Below are 6,747 nucleotides of genomic sequence, written 5' to 3' on the forward strand. Positions count from 1 at the left end.
GCGGCACATCGCCCCTCTGCTGGGCTATGTTGTGCAGGTCGCAGCACCCCACAATGATGCGGCCGACCCTATCTGACCGATACTGGAGGGTGCCCCCTGAGAGGTCCAGGCACCTGAAACGCATCTTCAGCACGCCAAAGCACCTCTCTATCACTCCCCTTGTCGTTGCATGGGCATCATTGTTGCGGTTCTCCGCCTCATTGCGTGGCCTCCGTATAGGCGTCATCAGCCACGATCGCAATGGGTAGCCCCTGTCGCCCAGCAACCAGCCCCACAGCCGGGGATGGCGTCCCTCGTACATGCCGGTGATGGATGACCCGCGACAACACGTATGAGTCGTGTACACTGCCCGGGTAATGGGCGCAGACGTGCAGGATCATCATGCGGTGGTCGCAGACCACCTGTATGTTCATCGAATAGGTCCCCTTCCTATTGGTGAACACAGCCCTGTTATCTGCAGGTGGCCGCACGGCGACGTGCATCCCATCGATCGCGCCCTGGACCATGGGGAATCCGGCCACGGCAGAGAAGCCCACGGCCCGGCCATCTTGGCTGGCCCGGTCCACGGGGAAGCGGATGTAGTGGTGCGCCATGGCATATAGGGCGTCTGTCACTGCCCGGATGCACCGGTGCACCGATGTCTGCGATATGCCGGACAGGTCCCCACTCGGTGCCTGGAATGACCCCGTTGCATAAAAGTTCAGGGCCACCGTAACCTTGATGGACACGGGGAGAGGGTGTCCCCCGCCAGTGCCACGCGGTGACAGGTGTGCCAGCAGGTGGCAGATGTGTGCCACGGTTTCCCGCCTCATCCGGAGTCTCCTCCTGCATTCCCGGTCCGTGAGGTCCTGGTATGACTGCCTGGTAAACACGGGGCGCCCTCGTGTGCCTCCGTTGCTGTGGGGCCGCGACGTCCTCCTCCCCCTCCTCGTCCTGTCGGTCAGGTGTCCCTCCAGCCTGGGCTGCTGCCGCCTACCCCTCTGCGGCAGCCTGCGCTGCCTCTCTGGCACGCTCCTCCTCCTCCTCCTCCTCATCCAGGGCAACATAGACATTAGCTGCTGCCGCCACGGCGGCCAACATCACTGGATGATCGGAAAACATGACGGCCTGGTGGGGGGGGGGGGGGGGGACGATGACATGTCATTATTGCCCATACCCCCTCCTCCCCCCAGCCAGGTGGCATGGACCGCATGGGTCCAACTGTTGGAGGCTGGCACCTGGCCAGGTGGACCAACTCACTTGCCCTCTCACCCCCCCCCCCCCCTCCCCGACACGGACCCCATCCTCCTCCCCGGCACGGACCTCCCCCCCATCCCCCTCCCCGGCACGGACCCCCCCATCCTCCTCCCCGGCACGGACCCCATCCTTCTCCCCGGCATGGGCCCCCCCATCCTCCTCCCGGGCACGGACCCCCCCATCCTCCACGCCGGCACGGACACCCCCATCCCCCTCCCCTGCACGGACCCCCCCCATCCTCCTCCCCGGCCCTCCCCGACACAGAGCCCCCCATCCCCCTCCCCGGCACGGGCCCCCAATCCTCCTCCCCGGCACGGACCACCCCATCCTCCTCCCCGGCACGGACCCCCCCATCCTCCTCCCCGGCACGGGCCCCCCATCCTCCTCCCCGGCACGGACCCCATCCTCCTCCCCGGCACGAGCCCCCCATCCTCCTCCCCGGCACGGACCCCCCATCCTCCTCCCCGGCATGGACCCCCCCATCCCCCTCCCCTGCACGGACCCCCCCCATCCTCCTCCCCGGCCCTCCCTGGCACGGGCCCCCCATCCTCCTCCCCGGCCCTCCCCGGCACGGACCCCCCCATCCTCCTCCCCAGCATGGACCCCCCTCCCGGCACTCCCCCGGAGCCCAGCCCACTCTAACCACCCCCCAGGCCGTCACCCACCTCCACGCTGGTCGGCGTGAACCTGGAGCACAGGGTGACGCCGATTAAAAGGAGGTTTGATTTACGTCGACGTGACCCGTCATCACGTCGACGAGACTTCGGCCCATCCGGACGGGAGAATATCGGCAGGCCCCAAATCGGCTGCCTTGTGCCCACCCGTGCCATTCTCCGACGTCAGCGGCGCCATTAACGCCCCGCCGACTTTTCTCCCTTCGGAGACTTCGGGCAACCGGCGGGGGCGGGATTCACGGCGGCCATCGGCCAATCTCCGACCCGCTGGGGGGTCGGAGAATGACGCCCAATATCTCAATTCCAAACCTTTCTTCGCGTTATACAAATTGCAAACTACAGTTGAGAGCATTTGTTTCATGTTTCTCTTCTGGGATTTGGAATAACCTGGGGCGGGATTCTCCTTTTCTGAGACTAAGTGTTGACTCTGGGGCAGGATTCATGGATATTCACAACAGCAAAACAGGCGCCGAACCTGGACCGATTTAGCGAGTGTGAAGGGGCTAGCACCGGCGCCACATGGAACACAATTAATTCCAATGATTTAACAGGGATTCACCAGGTCCTTGGTTGACACTCAGGAGGCTGACAAGCTGCAGCCTCACATAGACATTACACTCCCCACACACACACTCATTCCAGCCAACAAGGTGGCACTGGTTGTGCTGGAGCGCGGCCAGACAGCTGTTGGGTTGGCTGGGGCCAGAGGGCAACCGGTGAGTGCCCTGGGGGGACACCTATACGACCCGTGGTCCTAAGTCCACAGTGGGCCATCAGCGGCATGGCTGCCTTTCCGGCTGCGGCAATGGTGTTCCGTGCCCGTCCAGCACAACCCCACAGCCCACCTCCTGGCCACCCCCCACGCTACTCCCCTCGGCCCTGGCAGAAGCTCCCCAGCCAGTGACACAGCTGTCAGCACCCTATGTATTGCACACTATGGTGATGTTGGACACTTTCCGTGTCCCCTCTCTCTCCCTTAGCAGCCATGATGCCTGTTTCACAATTTGTAAAAGCACAAGTGAACCACGCCATAGGGAACTCGGCCCATTGGAGACGGAGAATACAGGATCAGGCCTGCTAATGATGTACAAATAGTGTCTACTGTACGCGCGTTCCGGAACACATTGAAGCCACTGTCGAGGTGACGGAAAATTGTGATTTGGCATCAAATTGACGCCCGCTGCAATTTTGGAATCGGAGCCTATTCCCGATTTCACCGTCAGCCAACGGAGAATCCCACCCCTGGTGTTTACCATCACCTGTGTCTTTAACAAATGACTGACTGAGATGTAGACGATGCGTGAAATTTGGGATTTGGTTCATGTGTGAATTCGGTGCAGAAGGGATAAAAGTTTCTCCATCAGATATCTTTTTACAAAATCTGTCTCAATAGTTGGAAGGAACTGATTGGTGAGTAAGCCTACTTTATTTTATAGCCTCCAGTTTATAGAAAATAGTTAAAAGGTTAGTTAAGGTATGGCAGGGCAGCTTGGACTTGTGGAATGCCCATCCTGTCGCACGTGGGGAGTCTTCAACACATCACTTGGCCTAGGCGAGTGCATATGAAGGAGGGCGTCATGAGCTGCTCTGGGATTTGGAACTCGGGTAGTGGCTGGAGTCACTGTTGGTACAACTGTGACCCTGAAGTCTACTTGGATAGCACGTTCAGGGAGGCAACTCAGCTGCATGAGTGGGAAGGAAGAAGAGTGGAAGAGGGATAACGGTAATAGTTAAGTGTTTTCTACAGAAAAAAAAGAGGAACTGAGAGCACTTAGTTGTCTTTGATGTGGTCCAGGAGCTGTCAATCACTGCTAGATTTTTATAAACATTGGGGTTAGTTTTATAGATAACTACTGAAGTGTGAAGGGAAGTGAGAGTAAACAATCCAGACAGCTCGCTGTGTGTGCAAGTTGTCAATCACAGCTTAGCAAAATCAATTTCACATATATATGAATGAAAGTATTGCAGAACAAAGATCTGAGGGGGTTTAAACCCAGATGATGTGGTTTTCCCTTTCCAGGAATTTACAGGTATTGCTTTCTCTGCCCGAGCCAGCAGTTGCATTGCTCAGGTGAATTTTAAAGCAATGATTTATTTTTCATTGTCGCTGTCTGGACTGTTCTCTCGCTTCCAGCCAAGGGTCTCTCTTCTGGGGGGCTTCCAGGCAGGGGACTCTCTTATGGTGGGGCTTCTGATGGGGGTCTCTGTAATGGGGGGCGGTGGTTTTGGTGTAAGACTCTCTTATGGGGTTCGGGGTCTTCGTGGGGGTCACTCTTATGAGGGGTTTCTAGTAGAGGTCTCTGTAACGGAGGGTCTCTGGTGGGTGTCTCTCTTATGGATGGGTTTCTGGTGGGGGTCTCTGCAATGGGGAGGTTTCTGATGGGGGTCTCGCTCATGGCAGGGTCTCACATGGGGGTCCCTGTAATGGGGAGGTTTTTTCTCATGGGAGGGTCGCATGTGGGGGTTCTTGTAAAGGGGGTTTCTGTTGGAGTCTATCTTATGGGGGTCTCTGGTAGAGGGGGCAGAATTTGTATTGTGGGGGGAGAGTGGCCCTCCAATGGATTTTGGCGTTGCAGCTGCCAATCACTTCTGGTCTGTACCAGCTTTATCCTGGCATGGTGAACGTTGCAGTGGACGAAGGAGGTAATCCCCTTGGCCCACTGCAAGGTCCTCCATGCCAGGGTTATGCTGATAGAGACCACCCAAGCCCAACCGAGGCTACCCCTCCCAAAACACTGCCTGCCTACTCCCCCTCTACCAGCGCCCACCCCCACCCTCCATCCCCGGGACCCAAGACCCCTGTAAGAGGGAGAACCCCTCGGGACTAGTGTAATGCTGTGGGTATACCCCACAGGGAACCTGTAATATGGAACCCCCACATGGACACCCTGCCTAAAGGGATCCCCCACAGACCCCCCCCCCACACACACACGGAGCCACCCCCCACCCCCACCCAGAAAATAGATCTCTGTCTAGAAGCTTGAGAGCAGTCCAGACAGGGGCAGTGAGAAGAATCACAGCTGTACCACTTACCTTGAAACTCCACATGCCCATTCCTCGAAGGAGAACAACTGTAACCTGCACCTGGTTCCCACAGATCCATTAACTGCAAGCCATTCATAGTTTTCTAGTGATGATCTGTAATTGGCAGCTTCTACAAACCATCTGCAGCTTTGATTCATTCATCTCCCTTCACAGTTCAGTGGCCTGAGTGGTGAAACCCCAATGTTTATGAACATTGACAACATTAAAGAGAGGTAAGTTCATTGCAATCACACACTTGAGTGATTGGAATGCACTTAGTCCATGGAATGCACTTACCTCTCTTTGATGTGGTCAATGTTTGTAAATGTTACATGAAAGGATTTTGGGATACATTGGATCCACTCCAGCAGCTGTAGTGTAGTTCTCCCCTCGGTTGTGATATTGATGGACATCTAATATATCTAATATTAATAAGATTATTGGGGAGGATTTGGATTTGGATTTGTTTATTGTCACGTGTACCGAGGTACAGTTAAATGTATTTTTCCACGAGCAGCTCAAACAGATGATTTAGTACATGAAAAGAAAAGAAAATACATAATAGGGCAACACAAGGTAGACAATGTAACTATATAGACACCGGCATTGGGTGAAGCATACAGGAGTGTAGTATTAATCAGGTCAGTCCATATGTGGATCTTTTAGGAGTTTGGTAACAGCTGGGAAGAAGCTGTTTGTGAATCTGTTTGTGCGTGTTTTCAGACTTCTTCGAGGCGGTGGTGCGGTGATATTGTCACTGGACTAGTCAACTAGAAACCCAGAGTACTGTTCTGGGGACCTAGGTTCGAATTCCACCACTGCAGATGGTGAAATTTGAATTCAATAAAAATCTGCAATAAAAAGTCTAAAGATAACCATGAAACCATTGCTGATTGTGATAAAACTAATGTCCTTTACGGAGGGAACTCTGCCGTCCTTACCTGGTCTGGCCTACATGTGAATCCAGACCCACGGCATCTGGTTGACTCTTAACTCCCCCCTCAAGGGTAATTAGGGATGGGCAATAAATGCTGGCACAGTCAGCAATGCCCATATCCCATGAACGAATAAAACAAAATCTAAATTCTCTAATAGAAAGGAGATTATACTTGCCTTCCCCAGAACTGTTAGTGGTGTAATTGATTTACCATCAAAAGTGATTTGTATGTTCGATTATTTAATAAATCTTTATATAATTTAGAACATATATTGTTTCATTTATTCTTCTGTATCCAAACTAGAAAATCCATTTCTGTACGCTCTTCACTGGAGAGATGGAGTGGGGGTTACTGCAGGTTACTGGGTTACGGGGATAGGGTAGATAGTGGGCTTGGGTAGGGTGCTCTTTGTAAGGGCCGGTGCAGACTCGATGGGCCGAATGGCCTCCTTCTGCACTGTTGATTCCATGATTTTATGATTCCTTATAACATCCAGGTTGTTATAATCTGGCTAAAATGTGTGTGAAAGGCAATCTGGAGGATGGTAATATACTCTAGTGGCCCCTTTCTTTCAGGGAGAGTTGGATCAGTTCTCCGGGCCCATTTAAGTGTCTGACACCAGTTTTCCTCAACGTTCAGTGGAAGTGATCATCTTGACCTTGCCCCTGATCTACACCAGTCCCAAGAAAGTTGCTCAGATTATAATCCGCTTCATGGAATCTGCCTGACTAAATGAAATATTGCCCAGCTATTTCCTATTCACAAGACAGAACAAGTTACGTCCAGATAATTACCAGCCAATCATTCACAAGAACACCAGAAATAGGAGCTGGAGTAGACACGTAGTCCATCGAGCATGCTCCCCCATCGTGACT

This window comes from Scyliorhinus torazame, chromosome 10 (assembly GCF_047496885.1).
Source record: "Scyliorhinus torazame isolate Kashiwa2021f chromosome 10, sScyTor2.1, whole genome shotgun sequence".
In the NCBI taxonomy this organism is placed as follows: domain Eukaryota; kingdom Metazoa; phylum Chordata; class Chondrichthyes; order Carcharhiniformes; family Scyliorhinidae; genus Scyliorhinus; species Scyliorhinus torazame.